The following is a 23,479-nucleotide window of genomic DNA, read 5'->3' on the forward strand; positions in this document are numbered from 1 at the left end:
CAATCCGGCAAGATGTAAAACTGTTTAACTTATCCATGAGGGGTAAAAGGCAATTGGTACCACATGCATTAGTCGTGTCTAGGGATGACATGACATAGAATGATTGGCATTAGATACATTAGGGTAAATGCGCATATATTTGATAAATGGTATGTGACATTATCTGGTTGAATTGTGTTGAACCTTATTAATTGATAATTGTTTAGTACAATGTTTTGGCGTGAGTTAGAATATGTATGATGTAGTTCGAAAGTGTAAGGCTTTTCTTATACTCGTATGATATGCGATTATGTTTTCTAACTCTCTGCTTTGTGTTATTTGCTGGACCTTTGGGGGTTCAGATATTCAGGCTGAGGACTGTGCCGACGTTTAGATTGCTGTTTTAGCTCGGTGTTGAAGTACCTTTTGGTGAGGAGACTTAGCATAGATTACTCCTCTTAGTACTAGCTTTTGGTTAGAGTTTGTAAATAATAAATGCTCTGGTAATGTAACATCGAGTCGGGGGTTACGCTTGGATTTCATCGTATATCGGTGTTACCTTTTTGATATGCTAGTTCTTGTATAAGTGACATCCTTAGGGATGAATATGACTTATGTATATATATATGTATATATATGCATGCTTGGTTTGATTGAATCCGCTGTTGCTTTTCATGTTAAACTTCATGACGCTCTGTGTGTATGCTTGTGTTTTAATTACCGCGTGGCACTCTGCCTTTACACTTGTTGAAAAGTTTTTAAAATTACGTTTTTAAGGGTAGTACGGGTTAGGGTGTTACACTCAACTCCCGAGTTATCTATACATGACTCCCCACATCTATATTGTTAATAATTTAAAGGAATCTCATTATTTGTTCATGAATGGTATTTGTACATAAGACACCTCTTTATGATTTCACTCTATTTGATTTCAGATGGGAAAATTAAAACAAAGTTAAAGGTTAATGATTTTTTTTTCTTGTTTGGAATATTTTAAATCAGTTATCCAAATATGTTGTCCAACTCCCTTGTTATATACGGATAACTCCCAACATTGTATTATTAATAATTTAAATGAATCTCGCTATTTTTGTTCACGAATCATGACTGACATTGTATATGGGACACACTTATGATTATTTTCAGATGATCATAATTCGGTCTATAATGCAAGAAGATGAACACATCGCACAAAATAACACTATGATCGGCGCTTAATAATCAAGTAAAAGCGTTGTCTAATGTTACCTTTAGACAGCGCCTTTTGTCGTAAGCGCTATTATATGCCACCAATAGACAACGCTTTCTAATTATAAGTGATGTCTTATGTTACATTTAGACATCGCCTTTTGTTGTAAGAACTATTATACGCCACCAATAGACAACACTTTCTACTCATAAGCGCTATCTTATGATGCATTTAGACGGCGCTTTCTACTTATAAGGGTTGACTTATATTACATTTAGACGATGCTTAAACAACATAAGTGCTGATATAGGATAGTATTATAAAGCGCTTTCTGCAACAAGCGTTGTTATTTGCTACATTTTAAAATAAACAAAAAATCATTACAAAAGATGCCTTCATAAGTCATTTTTTTCACATTTTTATTTTTTCTTTTAAATTAAGAAATTGCAGATAGCTTATAAATCAAATATCCATAGAATTTTATTATGATTTTATAATATTCGAAAACATGGAAACTACATGATCAAATACTTAAAAATTACATATCTACATATACAATAGTATTACACAATGCTCTTGTTGCTCTAAAAACAAAATTTGCAACTCAAATATTCAAAAGCATAGACCAGGGTTCAGAATAATGGACCGCTCTACCAACAAGTAGCTGCAGCTCTCGGCAATACCAAGCTCTAGTAGTATATCTTCAAAATACAGCTCTTAACAAAACAAACTCTTTATATTCCAGCAACCACAAGTTCTGAAACCATAACACTATAAACAGTCTACAAAACTGAATTGGTCTCTATATTCATCTTGGTTACTTGCAAACGGTGCCAACTTTACAAACATCATTTCAAATAACCAATCATCAATTACTACAAAGAAAATAGAAAAAAATTGTTTTGAAAAATAAATAGGATTAGAAAAATAAAGCACGAGCTAGAAACATATATGAGTATAGCTAAGAAAAAATAGGGTGGTTTTAAGCAATATATACCTGGAGAGCAATATCATGTAGGTAAGTATGCTGATAAAAAAACACAAAAAATAGACAATTGTTATATTGTTAAGTAAATACACTCTGCCACACGTCAATTAAAACCATATGCTCTTTGTAACACCCCGAACTAACTACCCTTAAAAACGTGATCTTAAAAACTTTTTAAAGATAAGTAGCCGGAGCGCTACGGAAAACATTTTCAAAACGATCGTGCACAGGACACGAAATGTCGCAGCGGAAAACATAACATAAAGGATTTTCAAAGTAATGAACATGATAGTTCAAAAGATAATTCATTTACATAAAACATAAGTTAAGATGTTCACATCGATATACGACGGAATACAAACGATCCCCGACTCGATGTTACAAACTACCAGAGCACTAATATACATCTCAACCAATACTAAACTTAACAAAACTATACAAAGGTAGCCTACACTAGCTCCTCACCAAAAGTGCTCCACACCAAAACGATCTGCAGCTAAAGCTCGATCGAAACCACGACCTGAATACCTGAACCCCCAAAGGTCCAGCACATAACAATTAGGTAGAGAGTTAGTAAACATAATCACATACATACGAATATAGAAACGCACCTATATTCAACCTATCACGTAATACTAACTCACACACATGCCTCAATAAGCAATACACCAGATAACACATACTCACAATTACACAACCAGATAGTTTCACGTCGTTTCGGACAACACAAAGAACTCACATAACACATAACACATAATTGCACATTTACCCAAATGCGACCAATGCCAAACATTCAATGTCATGCCAACCTAGACACGACTAATGCATGTGGTACCATCTTCTTTATCAAGGAACTTACCATTGATATTCTTCTTTATTGGACAAGTCCAATATCCTTCTTTATCAGACAAGTCTGATATCCCTAAATAATGCATGAATTTATGAATGCCATGCATTTACCAAACATATGATAATCACTTAGCACGAAGCTACTGCTCACTACATGGATAACATAATCCATTAAACTTCTTTATCAGACAAACTGATATTCTTCTTTATCGGACAACCCGATATACAAAATACATATACTTCTTTGACATTTTATATAAATGCCATCACACAACACAATTATTAAACATATAATAATTCCAAACCAAAACGAAACCAAATACATGGATACACACACTTTACAAACATTAACAAAAATTGCTGTCACAGAGGCCTTCGCTAAGCGAAGCCTCAGCGAGACATGGCGAACCACACCAGTAAGTCACCTACTCATAGCGAGCATTGGCGAGCTTCAGCGAACATGTTCGCTACAGCGAACTCCTGGTCGCTTAGCGAACTACACCAGAAAAATATCTGTTCTTGAGTTTCAATAAGGCGGTTTAGCCTTGAATCCACTCAAAAATCCATCTAGACATGTTATAAATTCATATAAACAGCTAATTCAAGCATATATGGTATCAAGGAACATTAATCATCCCTTCCAAACATCCAAATACATCAAACAATCAAAATCATGTTAATTTCTTGCAAAATAAGCAAAGTTGCATAAACATGCAAAACCATCATCAAACATATACATATTCCCTCCTAGATGTTCATTAAGCATACTAAGATGAAAAGACATGTTTATGATAAAGAAACTTCACCCAAACCCCAAAGAAATTGGATGAGAGAGTTCAGGAATGGAGGCTAGACACCTCCCCTCTCTTGGATCACCCAAGCTTATGCTTAACCACTCTCACCTTAGATTGAATGATGATTCTTGGCCTCTAAATCTCTTCTCCTTGCTCGTGTTCTTCTTCTTGCTCTCCTAGGGTTTGCTCTTGCTTCTAAGCTCACCAACTTCAAACTTCTCATGAAAAACAAGTTATGATACTATTCCTTGGTTTGACTTGCTACTTATACCACTCTCTATTGTCATGAACCAAGCCCAATGGCTTAGGCCCATTAAGCCCTATCACACGCCCAAGCCCACTAACACGGCAAAGGTTTCGCTCACAAACTTATGTTCGCGATAAATAATTATACGTCGCGTAAATAAATATTTAACACTAACCCAAAATATAAGCAAATATATAAAATATCGATTTACTAAAAATCGGGTCGTTACAACTCTACCCCCCTTAAAAGAATTTCGCCCTCGAAATTACCTAAGAGATAAAACAGAGAACGAACCCTCAACGCGGCATCTTAGGTTTCTTGCATACCGGACTCTTGTGACCTTCCTCGCCACAATTGAAACAAAACACTTTCACCCGACAAGCATCGGCCTTGTGCCCAAACTGTCCACAATTGAAACACTTGTCGCTTTTCCTCGAGCAATCATATGACATATGACCCCGCTCTCCACATTTGTAACAACTTCCACTTCGTTGCTTCTTCTTTCCATTTCCATTGCCCTTGTTTTCATACGGCTTACCACGATCCAAACCTTTTCCTTTCCTATCATTCAGAACCTTATAGTAGTTGGTCTTGGCTTTGCTATCTTCATCACAAATCCTTGCCTTGGTCATAAGGGTCGGAAAATCCCTGATTTCAGAAAATCCAATCAAAAGCTTGATATCCGGACGAAGTCCACTCTCGAACTTGACACACTTATCCTCTTCGGCTCCCAGCGTGTTGTAGTGTGGACTAAACACACACAAAGCTTCAAACTTAGCCGAATACTCGACGACCGATAAATTTCCTTGCTTGAGCTCCATGAACTCGATCACTTTCTTGTTCTTCACATCAGCCGGAAAGTACTTCCTTAAAAATTCCCTTTTGAAAGTTTCCCAAACGATAGCAACACCGTCCACTCCTATCCTGAGTCTCACATTCCTCCACCAAACGATTGCCTCCTCTCTAAGGGCATAAGTTCCCAAAGTAGTCTTGTTCTCCTCAGAACAACCCATTGCTTCAAAGATGATCTCAACCTCATCTAACCACTTGATAGCCCCCTCCGGGTTATAGCCTCCGGTAAACAGAGTTGGTTTATGCGACATAAACCTTTCTAATCTTTTCTCACTATCCCTTCCCGGGTCATTATCCCTTACCACCAATGTAGTCAAAGCAGTCAAAGCTTGTGCAATCTGAGCGTTGGTCCTAGCAGCAGCCATGATTCCTGAACGAATCACAACTCGACGTTAGAATGTATTAACAGTGTACCCAACACATGCTTCATACAAGAGAAAGAAAATCCTAATGGCTCACATGAACCGACCTGCTCTGATACCAACTATTGTAACACCCCGAACTAACTACCCTTAAAAACGTGATCTTAAAAACTTTTTAAAGATAAGTAGCCGGAGCGCTACGGAAAACATTTTCAAAACGATCGTGCACAGGACACGAAATGTCGCAGCGGAAAACATAACATAAAGGATTTTCAAAGTAATGAACATGATAGTTCAAAAGATAATTCATTTACATAAAACATAAGTTAAGATGTTCACATCGATATACGACGGAATACAAACGATCCCCGACTCGATGTTACAAACTACCAGAGCACTAATATACATCTCAACCAATACTAAACTTAACAAAACTATACAAAGGTAGCCTACACTAGCTCCTCACCAAAAGTGCTCCACACCAAAACGATCTGCAGCTAAAGCTCGATCGAAACCACGACCTGAATACCTGAACCCCCAAAGGTCCAGCACATAACAATTAGGTAGAGAGTTAGTAAACATAATCACATACATACGAATATAGAAACGCACCTATATTCAACCTATCACGTAATACTAACTCACACACATGCCTCAATAAGCAATACACCAGATAACACATACTCACAATTACACAACCAGATAGTTTCACGTCGTTTCGGACAACACAAAGAACTCACATAACACATAACACATAATTGCACATTTACCCAAATGCGACCAATGCCAAACATTCAATGTCATGCCAACCTAGACACGACTAATGCATGTGGTACCATCTTCTTTATCAAGGAACTTACCATTGATATTCTTCTTTATTGGACAAGTCCAATATCCTTCTTTATCAGACAAGTCTGATATCCCTAAATAATGCATGAATTTATGAATGCCATGCATTTACCAAACATATGATAATCACTTAGCACGAAGCTACTGCTCACTACATGGATAACATAATCCATTAAACTTCTTTATCAGACAAACTGATATTCTTCTTTATCGGACAACCCGATATACAAAATACATATACTTCTTTGACATTTTATATAAATGCCATCACACAACACAATTATTAAACATATAATAATTCCAAACCAAAACGAAACCAAATACATGGATACACACACTTTACAAACATTAACAAAAATTGCTGTCACAGAGGCCTTCGCTAAGCGAAGCCTCAGCGAGACATGGCGAACCACACCAGTAAGTCACCTACTCATAGCGAGCATTGGCGAGCTTCAGCGAACATGTTCGCTACAGCGAACTCCTGGTCGCTTAGCGAACTACACCAGAAAAATATCTGTTCTTGAGTTTCAATAAGGCGGTTTAGCCTTGAATCCACTCAAAAATCCATCTAGACATGTTATAAATTCATATAAACAGCTAATTCAAGCATATATGGTATCAAGGAACATTAATCATCCCTTCCAAACATCCAAATACATCAAACAATCAAAATCATGTTAATTTCTTGCAAAATAAGCAAAGTTGCATAAACATGCAAAACCATCATCAAACATATACATATTCCCTCCTAGATGTTCATTAAGCATACTAAGATGAAAAGACATGTTTATGATAAAGAAACTTCACCCAAACCCCAAAGAAATTGGATGAGAGAGTTCAGGAATGGAGGCTAGACACCTCCCCTCTCTTGGATCACCCAAGCTTATGCTTAACCACTCTCACCTTAGATTGAATGATGATTCTTGGCCTCTAAATCTCTTCTCCTTGCTCGTGTTCTTCTTCTTGCTCTCCTAGGGTTTGCTCTTGCTTCTAAGCTCACCAACTTCAAACTTCTCATGAAAAACAAGTTATGATACTATTCCTTGGTTTGACTTGCTACTTATACCACTCTCTATTGTCATGAACCAAGCCCAATGGCTTAGGCCCATTAAGCCCTATCACACGCCCAAGCCCACTAACACGGCAAAGGTTTCGCTCACAAACTTATGTTCGCGATAAATAATTATACGTCGCGTAAATAAATATTTAACACTAACCCAAAATATAAGCAAATATATAAAATATCGATTTACTAAAAATCGGGTCGTTACAACTCTACCCCCCTTAAAAGAATTTCGCCCTCGAAATTACCTAAGAGATAAAACAGAGAACGAACCCTCAACGCGGCATCTTAGGTTTCTTGCATACCGGACTCTTGTGACCTTCCTCGCCACAATTGAAACAAAACACTTTCACCCGACAAGCATCGGCCTTGTGCCCAAACTGTCCACAATTGAAACACTTGTCGCTTTTCCTCGAGCAATCATATGACATATGACCCCGCTCTCCACATTTGTAACAACTTCCACTTCGTTGCTTCTTCTTTCCATTTCCATTGCCCTTGTTTTCATACGGCTTACCACGATCCAAACCTTTTCCTTTCCTATCATTCAGAACCTTATAGTAGTTGGTCTTGGCTTTGCTATCTTCATCACAAATCCTTGCCTTGGTCATAAGGGTCGGAAAATCCCTGATTTCAGAAAATCCAATCAAAAGCTTGATATCCGGACGAAGTCCACTCTCGAACTTGACACACTTATCCTCTTCGGCTCCCAGCGTGTTGTAGTGTGGACTAAACACACACAAAGCTTCAAACTTAGCCGAATACTCGACGACCGATAAATTTCCTTGCTTGAGCTCCATGAACTCGATCACTTTCTTGTTCTTCACATCAGCCGGAAAGTACTTCCTTAAAAATTCCCTTTTGAAAGTTTCCCAAACGATAGCAACACCGTCCACTCCTATCCTGAGTCTCACATTCCTCCACCAAACGATTGCCTCCTCTCTAAGGGCATAAGTTCCCAAAGTAGTCTTGTTCTCCTCAGAACAACCCATTGCTTCAAAGATGATCTCAACCTCATCTAACCACTTGATAGCCCCCTCCGGGTTATAGCCTCCGGTAAACAGAGTTGGTTTATGCGACATAAACCTTTCTAATCTTTTCTCACTATCCCTTCCCGGGTCATTATCCCTTACCACCAATGTAGTCAAAGCAGTCAAAGCTTGTGCAATCTGAGCGTTGGTCCTAGCAGCAGCCATGATTCCTGAACGAATCACAACTCGACGTTAGAATGTATTAACAGTGTACCCAACACATGCTTCATACAAGAGAAAGAAAATCCTAATGGCTCACATGAACCGACCTGCTCTGATACCAACTATTGTAACACCCCGAACTAACTACCCTTAAAAACGTGATCTTAAAAACTTTTTAAAGATAAGTAGCCGGAGCGCTACGGAAAACATTTTCAAAACGATCGTGCACAGGACACGAAATGTCGCAACGGAAAACATAACATAAAGGATTTTCAAAGTAATGAACATGATAGTTCAAAAGATAATTCATTTACATAAAACATAAGTTAAGATGTTCACATCGATATACGACGGAATACAAACGATCCCCGACTCGATGTTACAAACTACCAGAGCACTAATATACATCTCAACCAATACTAAACTTAACAAAACTATACAAAGGTAGCCTACACTAGCTCCTCACCAAAAGTGCTCCACACCAAAACGATCTGCAGCTAAAGCTCGATCGAAACCACGACCTGAATACCTGAACCCCCAAAGGTCCAGCACATAACAATTAGGTAGAGAGTTAGTAAACATAATCACATACATACGAATATAGAAACGCACCTATATTCAACCTATCACGTAATACTAACTCACACACATGCCTCAATAAGCAATACACCAGATAACACATACTCACAATTACACAACCAGATAGTTTCACGTCGTTTCGGACAACACAAAGAACTCACATAACACATAACACATAATTGCACATTTACCCAAATGCGACCAATGCCAAACATTCAATGTCATGCCAACCTAGACACGACTAATGCATGTGGTACCATCTTCTTTATCAAGGAACTTACCATTGATATTCTTCTTTATTGGACAAGTCCAATATCCTTCTTTATCAGACAAGTCTGATATCCCTAAATAATGCATGAATTTATGAATGCCATGCATTTACCAAACATATGATAATCACTTAGCACGAAGCTACTGCTCACTACATGGATAACATAATCCATTAAACTTCTTTATCAGACAAACTGATATTCTTCTTTATCGGACAACCCGATATACAAAATACATATACTTCTTTGACATTTTATATAAATGCCATCACACAACACAATTATTAAACATATAATAATTCCAAACCAAAACGAAACCAAATACATGGATACACACACTTTACAAACATTAACAAAAATTGCTGTCACAGAGGCCTTCGCTAAGCGAAGCCTCAGCGAGACATGGCGAACCACACCAGTAAGTCACCTACTCATAGCGAGCATTGGCGAGCTTCAGCGAACATGTTCGCTACAGCGAACTCCTGGTCGCTTAGCGAACTACACCAGAAAAATATCTGTTCTTGAGTTTCAATAAGGCGGTTTAGCCTTGAATCCACTCAAAAATCCATCTAGACATGTTATAAATTCATATAAACAGCTAATTCAAGCATATATGGTATCAAGGAACATTAATCATCCCTTCCAAACATCCAAATACATCAAACAATCAAAATCATGTTAATTTCTTGCAAAATAAGCAAAGTTGCATAAACATGCAAAACCATCATCAAACATATACATATTCCCTCCTAGATGTTCATTAAGCATACTAAGATGAAAAGACATGTTTATGATAAAGAAACTTCACCCAAACCCCAAAGAAATTGGATGAGAGAGTTCAGGAATGGAGGCTAGACACCTCCCCTCTCTTGGATCACCCAAGCTTATGCTTAACCACTCTCACCTTAGATTGAATGATGATTCTTGGCCTCTAAATCTCTTCTCCTTGCTCGTGTTCTTCTTCTTGCTCTCCTAGGGTTTGCTCTTGCTTCTAAGCTCACCAACTTCAAACTTCTCATGAAAAACAAGTTATGATACTATTCCTTGGTAGGGGTGGCAAAACGGGTCAGGCCCGCCGGGCCGACCCGTTTGACCCGCTATTTTTGGCGGGCCGGGCTGAGGTTTTCGGCTCGCTACCTTAAGGTGGCCCGCCCCCGCCTAACCCGCCTAAAAAACGGGGCGGGGTGGGGCGGGGCGGGTCGGGTTAGCCCGCGGGCTTTTTAATTTTTTTATAATTTTTTTTCTTTTATTGAAAATTGGGCTTGGAATGAAAGCCCAAATATCTCAATCCAATTTTCTCTCATAAAACTTAACTTCACCATCTGCTCCCTTCTTCCAAAATTAGGGTTTCATTTCATCCGCTGTTTGCTCCTTCTTCCACTTCGCCCCCGTGATACTCAATCCACTCCACCGTCGTTCTATTCCATCAAGCCACCGCTTTTTGAGCCATGTTTTGGTGGAACTGGATGCATCACAAGCTGTTTGCTTGTTTCAAATGGGAATTATCACTTGCTAGTATTTATCCTTTTATCTTATATTGTAATGAATTATTTATTAACTTAGTTGATGTTTTTATTAGTTTAATTAAGGGTAATTGTAAGTATTAGTTTAATTAAGGGTAATTGTAAGAAATTACTTATTAACTTAATTAATGTTTCTTGTAGTATTTTTTTTAACATCAACTAGGAGGTAAGAATTGTGAAGTTATAATTCAAATAGTTAAAAAAAAAAAAAGTATTTGGCGGGCCGGCCCGCCAACCCGCCAACTCGCCAATAAACGGGCGGGCTTGAGTTGTTGAGCCCGGACACCTAAGTTGCCCCGCCCCGCCCCGCTTTTGGGCGGGCTTAAACGGGGCGGGCCTAAACGGGGCGGGCATGCCCACTTTGCCACCCCTATTCCTTGGTTTGACTTGCTACTTATACCACTCTCTATTGTCATGAACCAAGCCCAATGGCTTAGGCCCATTAAGCCCTATCACACGCCCAAGCCCACTAACACGGCAAAGGTTTCGCTCACAAACTTATGTTCGCGATAAATAATTATACGTCGCGTAAATAAATATTTAACACTAACCCAAAATATAAGCAAATATATAAAATATCGATTTACTAAAAATCGGGTCGTTACAACTCTACCCCCCTTAAAAGAATTTCGCCCTCGAAATTACCTAAGAGATAAAACAGAGAACGAACCCTCAACGCGGCATCTTAGGTTTCTTGCATACCGGACTCTTGTGACCTTCCTCGCCACAATTGAAACAAAACACTTTCACCCGACAAGCATCGGCCTTGTGCCCAAACTGTCCACAATTGAAACACTTGTCGCTTTTCCTCGAGCAATCATATGACATATGACCCCGCTCTCCACATTTGTAACAACTTCCACTTCGTTGCTTCTTCTTTCCATTTCCATTGCCCTTGTTTTCATACGGCTTACCACGATCCAAACCTTTTCCTTTCCTATCATTCAGAACCTTATAGTAGTTGGTCTTGGCTTTGCTATCTTCATCACAAATCCTTGCCTTGGTCATAAGGGTCGGAAAATCCCTGATTTCAGAAAATCCAATCAAAAGCTTGATATCCGGACGAAGTCCACTCTCGAACTTGACACACTTATCCTCTTCGGCTCCCACCGTGTTGTAGTGTGGACTAAACACACACAAAGCTTCAAACTTAGCCGAATACTCGGCGACCGATAAATTTCCTTGCTTGAGCTCCATGAACTCGATCACTTTCTTGTTCTTCACATCAGCCGGAAAGTACTTCCTTAAAAATTCCCTTTTGAAAGTTTCCCAAACGATAGCAACACCGTCCACTCCTATCCTGAGTCTCACATTCCTCCACCAAACGATTGCCTCCTCTCTAAGGGCATAAGTTCCCAAAGTAGTCTTGTTCTCCTCAGAACAACCCATTGCTTCAAAGATGATCTCAACCTCATCTAACCACTTGATAGCCCCCTCCGGGTTATAGCCTCCGGTAAACAGAGTTGGTTTATGCGACATAAACCTTTCCAATCTTTTCTCACTATCCCTTCCCGGGTCATTATCCCTTACCACCAATGTAGTCAAAGCAGTCAAAGCTTGTGCAATCTGAGCGTTGGTCCTAGCAGCAGCCATGATTCCTGAACGAATCACAACTCGACGTTAGAATGTATTAACAGTGTACCCAACACATGCTTCATACAAGAGAAAGAAAATCCTAATGGCTCACATGAACCGACCTGCTCTGATACCAACTATTGTAACACCCCGAACTAACTACCCTTAAAAACGTGATCTTAAAAACTTTTTAAAGATAAGTAGCCGGAGCGCTACGGAAAACATTTTCAAAACGATCGTGCACAGGACACGAAATGTCGCAACGGAAAACATAACATAAAGGATTTTCAAAGTAATGAACATGATAGTTCAAAAGATAATTCATTTACATAAAACATAAGTTAAGATGTTCACATCGATATACGACGGAATACAAACGATCCCCGACTCGATGTTACAAACTACCAGAGCACTAATATACATCTCAACCAATACTAAACTTAACAAAACTATACAAAGGTAGCCTACACTAGCTCCTCACCAAAAGTGCTCCACACCAAAACGATCTGCAGCTAAAGCTCGATCGAAACCACGACCTGAATACCTGAACCCCCAAAGGTCCAGCACATAACAATTAGGTAGAGAGTTAGTAAACATAATCACATACATACGAATATAGAAACGCACCTATATTCAACCTATCACGTAATACTAACTCACCTACATGCCTCAATAAGCAATACACCAGATAACACATACTCACAATTACACAACCAGATAGTTTCACGTCGTTTCGGACAACACAAAGAACTCACATAACACATAACACATAATTGCACATTTACCCAAATGCGACCAATGCCAAACATTCAATGTCATGCCAACCTAGACACGACTAATGCATGTGGTACCATCTTCTTTATCAAGGAACTTACATTGATATTCTTCTTTATTGGACAAGTCCAATATCCTTCTTTATCAGACAAGTCTGATATCCCTAAATAATGCATGAATTTATGAATGCCATGCATTTACCAAACATATGATAATCACTTAGCACGAAGCTACTGCTCACTACATGGATAACATAATCCATTAAACTTCTTTATCAGACAAACTGATATTCTTCTTTATCGGACAACCCGATATACAAAATACATATACTTCTTTGACATTTTATATAAATGCCATCACACAACACAATTATTAAACATATAATAATTCCAAACCAAAACGAAACCAAATACATGGATACACACACTTTACAAACATTAACAAAAATTGCTGTCACAGAGGCCTTCGCTAAGCGAAGCCTCAGCGAGACATGGCGAACCACACCAGTAAGTCACCTACTCATAGCGAGCATTGGCGAGCTTCAGCGAACATGTTCGCTACAGCGAATGTAACACCCAAACCCGTTATTTAATAAACTCTGCCTTTATAAAATCTTTTTCGAAAATACGCAGCGGAAAATTGAAAATATGATTATAAAGCGCTGGTTTGAATATCACAAACTTCATTCAAAGATAATACTAAATACATTTATCTAGTAAAATATTCGAATGAACTAAAACCAAAACCTCGCATCGAACGATGCGTTATTAGTTATACAAAACGGATACTTTTCAAATGAAAGCTTAAGACCAACAGAGTATACTAAGAGGACTACATGCATATACATATAAAAACCCCTTTTTCCCGTGTCTCAATCAGAGCAGAGCTTCACCATTGCACTCGGACGAGGCTAACACATAACCTGTCAACCTGGACCCCCAAAGGTCCAGCAATTAACACAAAGCAGAGAGTTAGAAAACATAAACATAAATATAAGTGTGAGTAGTATACTACACACTTCACACGCTATCATACATTTCTAACTCACGCACATACATCGTCAAATACGACTACCAATTAATCATTCATTTACAAACACACCAATCATATAGTTTCACGTCTTCTCGGACACTACCAAAGTGTTCATTTTATAGTCATGACGGACTCTACACTTGTTCATTTTATAGTCATGACGGACTCTACTCACATACCAAGTAATGGCAACAATCACAGTATTAAACAATTAGTAAATACCAAAGCTTAACACATACGGAAAACACATTACAATCCAATCAGATATTGTCACATAACAATTATCAAATACATGTGCATTTACCCTAATGCATCTAATGTCAATTATCCAATGTCATGTCATCCCTAGACACGACTAATGCATGTGGTACCCATTTACATTGTTCAGATTTCAGTCATGACGGACTGTTCAGATTATAGTCATGTACGGACTGTTCAGATTATAGTCATGCACGGACTGTTCAGATTATAGTCATGCACGGACTCTACATCAGTTTTACATCATGCAGGATGCTGTCAGTTTTACATCATGCAGGATGCGCGTCACCCCATTTAAGATGAACTAACAGTTTTACATCATGTTGGATGCGTCGGAACTTACCGAACCACCTTATCTCCCTTGGATAAGCTCAATAACAGTTTTATATCATGTAGGATATGGTTATCATCAACCATCTCTCCCATAAAGAGGAGTCACACAGTTTTATATCATGTTTGGATATGGGCTCCAGATCTCGGATAACATAATCCCATCTTCGGCCACTTTTCATAAACATAGTCAATTTTCATCAATTATTGGAATTCACATGATTCCCATAACACAATTATTCATGAATGCATGATTACTTTTAAACACATCAAATACATGACGCTATCTAGCTCGAAGCTATTCATTCACTGATGCGGAAACACAATTCCAACATCTACACATTAGGATAACACAATATCCTATCACTCCAATCATAATTATTCACATGATAATTATCTGCATAACCATTTTTATACACATAAAGTTTCATTTACACTTATGTCATAAAACACACATCATTTCCTTAACATTGCAATTTAATGCTAAAACATCACATTGCTCACTTTAAGCTACAACTTATTGCATACACGTTTATCGATCATATAACGATTAACAATAAGTATTAACAGTATCAACATGTATCAACAATCATGTAAGGATACCCTTAAACCATGTTACAAGTGCCTAATTACACTTATAAACATCAACAACAATTGCTGTCACAGAGGCCTTCGCTAAGCGAGGGCTTAGCGAGACATGGCGAACCTCACCAGGAAGTCACCTGCTCATGGCGAGCTTTGGCGAGCTTCAGCGAACATGTTCGCTACAGCGAACTCCTGGTCGCTTAGCGAACTATACCAGAAAAATATCTGTTCTTGAGTTTCAATAAGGCGGTTTAACCTCAAATCAACTCAAAAATCCATCTAGACATGTTATAAATTCTTATAAACAGCTAATTCAAGCATATATGGTATCAAGGAACATTAATCATCCCTTCTAAACATCCAAATACATCAAACAATCAAAATCATGCCAATTTCTTGCAAAATAAGCAAAGTTGCATAAACATGCAAATCATTGATCAAACATCTACATATACCCACTTTCAACTCCCCAAAGTTGTTTACCTCATCTACCATGAGTTCACTACACATGTTAGGATCAAAAGAATCCATTTTCCATTAAGAAAATCACCCACAAAACCCACAAGAAAATAGAGTGGAAAGAGTTTGGGAATGGAGGAATCGACATCCTCCCCTCTTTCGAATCACTCACGAATATGTAATCTAACTCTCGTACCTTAGCTCGACGAATCCACAAGCTTGCTCTTCTCTTTCTCTCCCACGAGCTCCTCTCTTTCTCTCATGAGCTCCTCCTCTTGCTCTTTCTCAAGAATTGCAACTTATGAGACTATTCACGGTTGACTTACTACTTATAGCTCTCTCTATTCTCATGGATCAAAGCCCACTTGGCTTAGGCCCAATGTCTATTCCACGCCCAAAGGCCCAAACAACATAACTTCTCGCTCATTAACTTACGTTCTCGTTAAATGATTATTCGCCGCTTAATAATTTAATTATAAATCACGCCCTCGCGTAATAAAATAATTAAATAACGAATACTAAATTTTGGGTCGTTACAGCGAACTCCTGGTCGCTTAGCGAACTACACCAGAAAAATATCTGTTCTTGAGTTTCAATAAGGCGGTTTAGCCTTGAATCCACTCAAAAATCCATCTAGACATGTTATAAATTCATATAAACAGCTAATTCAAGCATATATGGTATCAAGGAACATTAATCATCCCTTCCAAACATCCAAATACATCAAACAATCAAAATCATGTTAATTTCTTGCAAAATAAGCAAAGTTGCATAAACATGCAAAACCATCATCAAACATATACATATTCCCTCCTAGATGTTCATTAAGCATACTAAGATGAAAAGACATGTTTATGATAAAGAAACTTCACCCAAACCCCAAAGAAATTGGATGAGAGAGTTCAGGAATGGAGGCTAGACACCTCCCCTCTCTTGGATCACCCAAGCTTATGCTTAACCACTCTCACCTTAGATTGAATGATGATTCTTGGCCTCTAAATCTCTTCTCCTTGCTCGTGTTCTTCTTCTTGCTCTCCTAGGGTTTGCTCTTGCTTCTAAGCTCACCAACTTCAAACTTCTCATGAAAAACAAGTTATGATACTATTCCTTGGTTTGACTTGCTACTTATACCACTCTCTATTGTCATGAACCAAGCCCAATGGCTTAGGCCCATTAAGCCCTATCACACGCCCAAGCCCACTAACACGGCAAAGGTTTCGCTCACAAACTTATGTTCGCGATAAATAATTATACGTCGCGTAAATAAATATTTAACACTAACCCAAAATATAAGCAAATATATAAAATATCGATTTACTAAAAATCGGGTCGTTACACTCTTCCCACCTACTAATATGTACTTTAGTCTATGCGTGAAGAGTACTACATCCCACATCCTACAAGTTTCTCTGGATCTATATAATTCTCTACTTTTAGTATGCACATTAGTTCAATATTTATGATATACATGTTTTGCTAGCTACTCTTTCTGAAGATAAATTTTTATCATGCAACATTTTGATAGTTTAATTAGCATAGTATCCATGACATTGAGTGGACATAAAGTTTTCAGAGAGTTATTTACACTTCTTTACACCATTAGTTTGAATCGTGGTACCATTCAAGTTCCGAACGGCTTCTCATAAATTGGTTCCCTGAAAGTAAAATGAAAATTATTAGTGACTGTTAATTGTATTAATGTAGCTAAATTAATTATGTACAAGGTCTCAACAATAATAATAACAATAAAGCGCATGAGTCAGGAGTGAGGCATTTAACCTGAGTAATAATTGCAACGATGGTGATGATAACCCAATAGACATAACATGAGAATTGTTCAAAAGTTGGTGCAAGAGCTGGAACTTCTTTGATTTCATGACGTGAGTTGAGCCTTTACTACTCAATGATGATATCAATCACTCGTCATGTTGCCTTGATCAGATGTTGATCTTCAAAATTGTAGATATTGTGATAGCAGCTAAAACTCTCCACATTCAAGGTTGTTCTTCCTGAAATACAATTTTTTCAAATAAACTGAGTATGTCACATAAACACAGTTTTAGAGAAAGCTTGATAAACACGCTTCAAATTATCAACCAAACCAGCTAATGGCAAGTCATGTTTCACTTCAAGTTGATAGTACGTATAAGAAAATTAAAACTAAACAAGAAAATTTAATTTAATTTTTTATAATCAAAAGAATTTATTCAACAAAAAAGCAAGTACAAGGGGTACTCTAACCCGGCCTTACAAAACAACACTAGACCTGGCTCAGCATCAAAGTGGAAACGCACTACCTACCGACCTTCTATGAAGGGTTGCAGAGCTCCCACCAAATCATGTACTAGAAAGCTGGACAAAATGAACACAAACAGGACCTACGAGACAGCTTGGATACAAACAAGCAATAGAAAACCAAACTATGACATGCATCTAAGGTTCAAATCATACTTCCTCATTTAAATACGCTTCTTCACAGCAATTTGAACACAAAGTGAGACTTTCATTGCTTGTATGAAACCCAGCTAGCTTTAATATCATTGAAGAAATATATCAAAATTCTACAAGCTTCCACCTCATTCTCATAATTGGAAACAACTACTAACTTGGCAGACACACAAACAAGGCAATCATAAAACTCTCAAAAATCTATAGACAAATGTTGTGAAGTAGGTAGTAGCTGATTTGGTACCCTTTCAAACATTAATAGAAAACAGAATACCCCTAAAAAGTATACGACAATAACAAATCCAAAAGCCTAATATTACTCCTCATCACAAAATTCAAAACAATACCTATAACAACAATATCAATAATTTAAGGAACATTATATTTGGTAAACTAAATTCAATTGAAATCCCCAAGCTAGTTAACCTGTGTCAAATTTTCAATTTTTGACGGAAACTTCTACATTAACCAAGTGTTTCAAACAACTGCCCACATTTTAACACATGACTACTGTTTATTTTGTCTTGCTGTATTTATCATGTTATTTTTTTTTTCAACTCATAACATTACAACAAATATAATTCCACAACTTAAACTACGAATAATATGATTTCAGTTTTGTCTAAGTCTAGAATCATGAAATTATGTTGAGAAAATCAATATTAAACATATTCACGAATTAGAATCCCCAATTTATACCCTAAATCATGCATATCAAATAACAATAAGCAAAAGGGAAATTAAAATCAGAATCTTATCTTTTGAAGAATAAGGAGAAAAGCAGAATCAAATGGAACAATTAACTAACCTTGAATCGGATGAATGAGTTCAACGTAGTAACATTTCTGATTTCGTCAAAGAAAGAGAACGATTGTGTTAGGGTTTTGTCGCAGAGAGGGAGAATGAATTTTGCAGAGAGGGAGAAGCTTGAGCTTTGATGGAGATGATGATTTTCAGAGATGGAGATGGATTTCTTTAATTTTCACGTGAAAGAGAGAACCGTGTGAAAGAGAGAAGAAAGAAAATTAAAATATAAAAACTGAAAAGAAGACACACGTGTGGGAGGTTTTTTTATGAGCAAAATTACCAACATAACCCTTTGTGTTGTATATTTGTTGGAGAATTTTTGTCCAGATAACATTTCTGATAAAAGAAGGCAGCCAGGACAACAACAGCCTAGCACAAGCCACAAGGTTTGCAACAATGTTCAATCTTCAAAATCTTGGTGCGCAACCCAATAATAATGCTCCCTAATAAGTAAAAAAAAATGGTAAATAAAAATTGATGTTTTTTTAGTAAAATTTAGTATATCAAATGCATTAATTTTTTTTAACTCATTTTTGCTTATATTTTAGGACGGATGAAATATAGTTTAATGGACATGTTCCATAAATTAATTTATTATTTTTTTACAAATGTTCTGTGAATTAATTTACATTGAAATATAATAGAATTTTTGTACCAAAAAATAATAATAATTAATTCATGTCATAAAATTAAAGTGAGATGTGTAAACCAAAAAAAAAAAAGTGAGTTGTAGCAGAAATAGGCGCTCGCTGCACCATTCTTGCTAAAAATTGATGTTTTTTTTAGTAAAATTTAGTATATCAAATGCATTAATTTTTTTAACCCATTTTTGCTTATATTTTAGGACGGACGAAATATAGTTTAATGGACATGTTCCATAAATTAATTTATTATTTTTTTTACAAATGTTCTGTGAATTAATTTACATTGAAATATAATAGAATTTTTGTACCAAAAAAAAAAAATTAATTCATGTCATAAAATTAAAGTGAGATGTGTAAACCAAAAAAAAAAAAAGTGAGTTGTAGCAGAAATAGGCGCTCGCTGCACCATTCTTGCTGTTATGTACGTGAAGCTTGACTTGAGAGATTCATCCAATGGAACCCACACTCAAAGGAGGACCACAAGCTCGGGGCTCGACGAAATAGAAAATATCAGCATTAAGAAACTTCTTGGGGTTAGCACTTAGCAGTGAAAGAAAGAGCCCGACATTCATTCATATTCACAGCTTAGTCTATAAAAATAAAAGAGGGACAACTCTTTCCGTGAGCAGTAAGAGGTTCTCCGGTGAATGCTCCCCCGTGCGGGTACGAGGATTGTCGAGGGCCCTCGCACCCTGTCCCAACCAATCTCCTTCAGGATGATGATCCGCCATGACCTGACAGATATACACCCACTTCAACTGCCTGACTCTAACAAGTAAGCAAGTAAACTACCAGTTCCCGATGGCCTGCGGGGGATTCGATATAGCAGCTTACGGTTTTTTGCGCTGAGCGTTCCCGCTGGACTGGACACGTGCTATCATCCATCATTTGTGCATACTACCTAACCTAATTTGTTATCGCTTTTTTTTTAAGAATGCATCTGGTTTTATCTTTCTTTCGTCGGTTAGTCCACCTTTTAGTGATTCTAGTAAATCTGGTTTGATAGTGCTTAGAATGTGTCTCCTCAGAAATCCGCTCTTCTATCTTCGCATAATTCACCCGGCTCTCTTACTCACCTTCGTGTCTAGGGCAAAAAGAAAAAGAACTACTACCACCGGGATTCTATTACCATAGATAGGCGCTGAAAGCTCGCTTCCCACATTAAATTATCTGCTTTCCTTCTGAATGAGAAGCTCATTTGGAAAAGAGCTCTCAGGGGTCGATTATGGGTCGGAACCATCATTGGAGGGGCCTATTTCCCTGTTAAAAGGATAATTTGGTAGAATACATGATTATTATTAGATGATGCCAATGTATATTCTATTTTCTCTCATAATAATTATATATAAATAAAACCTTTCGGTTCTTTTTACCTTCTTTAATGGATATAACGGATAACGGATATAATAAAGCTTCTTTTATTTTACGGGAATGGTAAAATAAAGCTAAAAAAATGGCTAACTATTGATATTGTAGTGAGCTCAAAAGCATGATTGAAATAAATAGAGTTCGATTGATCATCTTATATTTATGAATATATGACATATTTTGCATTGGATACTCTCCCACAAGCATCCCTCTCAAATTTAAAATAAAAATAAAAATATATGTGAGTGAAAACAGAGAGAAGATGAGAAAATTTTAGGTGAATATTTTGTTGGATAAAAAGAGGGCAGTAACACATCATTTATATTAAGTTCAGAATCATCTATATTAAGATCAGAATAATTATACAAGTGAGTTGGACACCACACTTCTACTGAAAATTTTAAGACATTTTATTTATGAGTCATCTCACTTATAAAATGTCCCGCTTTCACTTTTCTACGCAATGTGAGATTTAACTCAATTCACACTTGCCACAACATATTTGAAGAGAGAATAATTGATAGCACTAAAATATGTCTAATATTTAGTAGAATTTTTTTTTGGTTTAATATTCTATAGCATTTTGTTTGATTTTTTTTGAAACGGCAAAATATTATTAATAATAACCGGTCTCTGCACAAGACGAACAAAAGCCTAGATAAACGGAGTTACAAAACAGAGGCGCCGTATATAAGCGGAACACCAATGAGAAGCTAAAAGACGGACACCACCTAATACACACTCCACAGTCACCAGACCACTTAGAGCACACACCACAAATACCAGACCACCAAAGAGGACCATTAGATGCCCTAAGCATCTTGTTTGATTAATCTAGCCTTATTGTATTATATTGTCTTGTATGCACCTTGATCATGTGTATGTGTTAGATGGTAGACACGCAACTAGAGGGGGTGAATAGGTCGCAAATATCAACATTGAGGTTTTTAAAAAATTGTTTCTGTAAACTTTCCCGAAAACGACTTGATTGTCTATCCTAAACGCTATCAAAAAGGATTATATGCACGCCAGAGACGGATCCAAAATCTTATCACACTGGGGGCCGAAAAATAGTAAAATTAATGAATTTTGTATATAGATTATTTTTGTGTAGATTGTCGACGTGAATTTTTTTATGTTACCATATTATAAGTATGAATTTTTCACCGTCGATTAATCTCCATTGGAAAATATGTAAAGTACACAAAGTAATTAATTCTTCCCTCTGAGTCAAATATTTTGATTTATAGCATATATACTAATACAATTGTATTTGTAGAATTAGAGTTAAAGATTTAATTAAATACATATAATGTATATGTAAGAAAGGATTAATGAGGAGGGGGGTGCCTTGGCCACCGCTTGCCACACCCCCCACATCCGTCCCTGATGCACGCTAAACCGATTAATAAAACTTCAATGAAATTAAGAGACTATGAATAAAATTGTTCAACTTTCTTCAGAGATTAAATTGAACAATGTCTAGAATACTTGTTTTGATAATCGATTAGATATTTCAAAATGGTTTTTCAAATGATTGCTTGCTATTCCAATTAAGTGATTAACCAAAAAGCTAATTGAGAAGTTTGATCAAACACCTTGCATTTATGTAGTGTAGTTTTCACATCTCTAAAAACTAACAAACTCAAGGTTTCAATTCAACAAATCAACAAAAATCAATTAATTGAGAAGTTTTACCGAACACCTACTAAGCAGTTTTTGGTATTGTATTCAAATAACCAAAACTTACACAATTGAGTGTTTCAATTAATCAATTGCAAGAACAATCAAAAGAATGAAAAAGACGTACACAAACAAGAGATTTATTTGGACAGTTCCCCGATTTCTCGTCCTCCCTTGTTGGGTACGTCTTCCCCCAATTTCCAAATGGAAATTGAGATATTGAATTGCAATGAAAAAATCGTTTTGTACAAAGAGGTAGAGGAATTTACACAATCCACATATATTGAAACTAAGATCTTCAATTCTTCAAGCTTCAAATCTTCAACTCATTTGTACCCTTGCTCTTCTCTTGATGAAGATCAATCCTCAAGTTAGTTCCAAAACCTCCACTTGTTCCTTTGATTACAAGAACCTTTCTTCAATCCTTGAACGTTGGCTGATCTTGTCACCAAACTCCTCAATCTCAATTGAAGAGAAAAGCAAAAGTTTTTCTTGGAATCCCCAAACACAATTCAACCCAAAAGATGAACTCAATTCATCCACCATGGACGTTATCCACATACAAGATCTTTACACTCAATGTTCCTGGATGTTGTGCTAGAGAAATGAGAGTTTAGAGAGATGAGGAAGATGATGAAATGTGTTTGTACTTTGTATATAATATACAGTGAGGAATGGTATGATTATGATAGATTTTTAAGTCAAATTGTGCTGAAAAGACAAGGATGTATAGATACAAGATTGTTCAAGGCCTTTAGGATACTTTGAAATTCTTAATTT

The 23,479-nt window shown here is 37.0% G+C and overlaps 1 long non-coding RNA gene across 2 annotated transcripts; it reads right to left on the reverse strand.

The window, feature by feature from the left end:
* Nucleotides 1-1,637: 1,637 nt before the first annotated feature.
* LOC123912687 lies at nucleotides 1,638-19,228 on the reverse strand. 2 transcript variants are annotated; one of them, XR_006811438.1, is made up of 4 exons: nucleotides 19,006-19,228; nucleotides 17,529-17,758; nucleotides 17,335-17,404; nucleotides 1,638-2,043 (listed from the first exon to the last, which is right to left on the reverse strand). It is a non-coding gene; the product is annotated as an uncharacterized LOC123912687 (long non-coding RNA). The 2 variants fall into 2 exon arrangements; XR_006811437.1 differs by lacking the exon at nucleotides 1,638-2,043 and having other exon boundaries at nucleotides 17,071-17,404; nucleotides 19,006-19,221.
* Nucleotides 19,229-23,479: the final 4,251 nt, after the last annotated feature.

The sequence above is a fragment of the Trifolium pratense genome, linkage group LG3 (genome assembly GCF_020283565.1).
Source record: "Trifolium pratense cultivar HEN17-A07 linkage group LG3, ARS_RC_1.1, whole genome shotgun sequence".
Taxonomy (NCBI): Eukaryota; Viridiplantae; Streptophyta; class Magnoliopsida; order Fabales; family Fabaceae; genus Trifolium; species Trifolium pratense.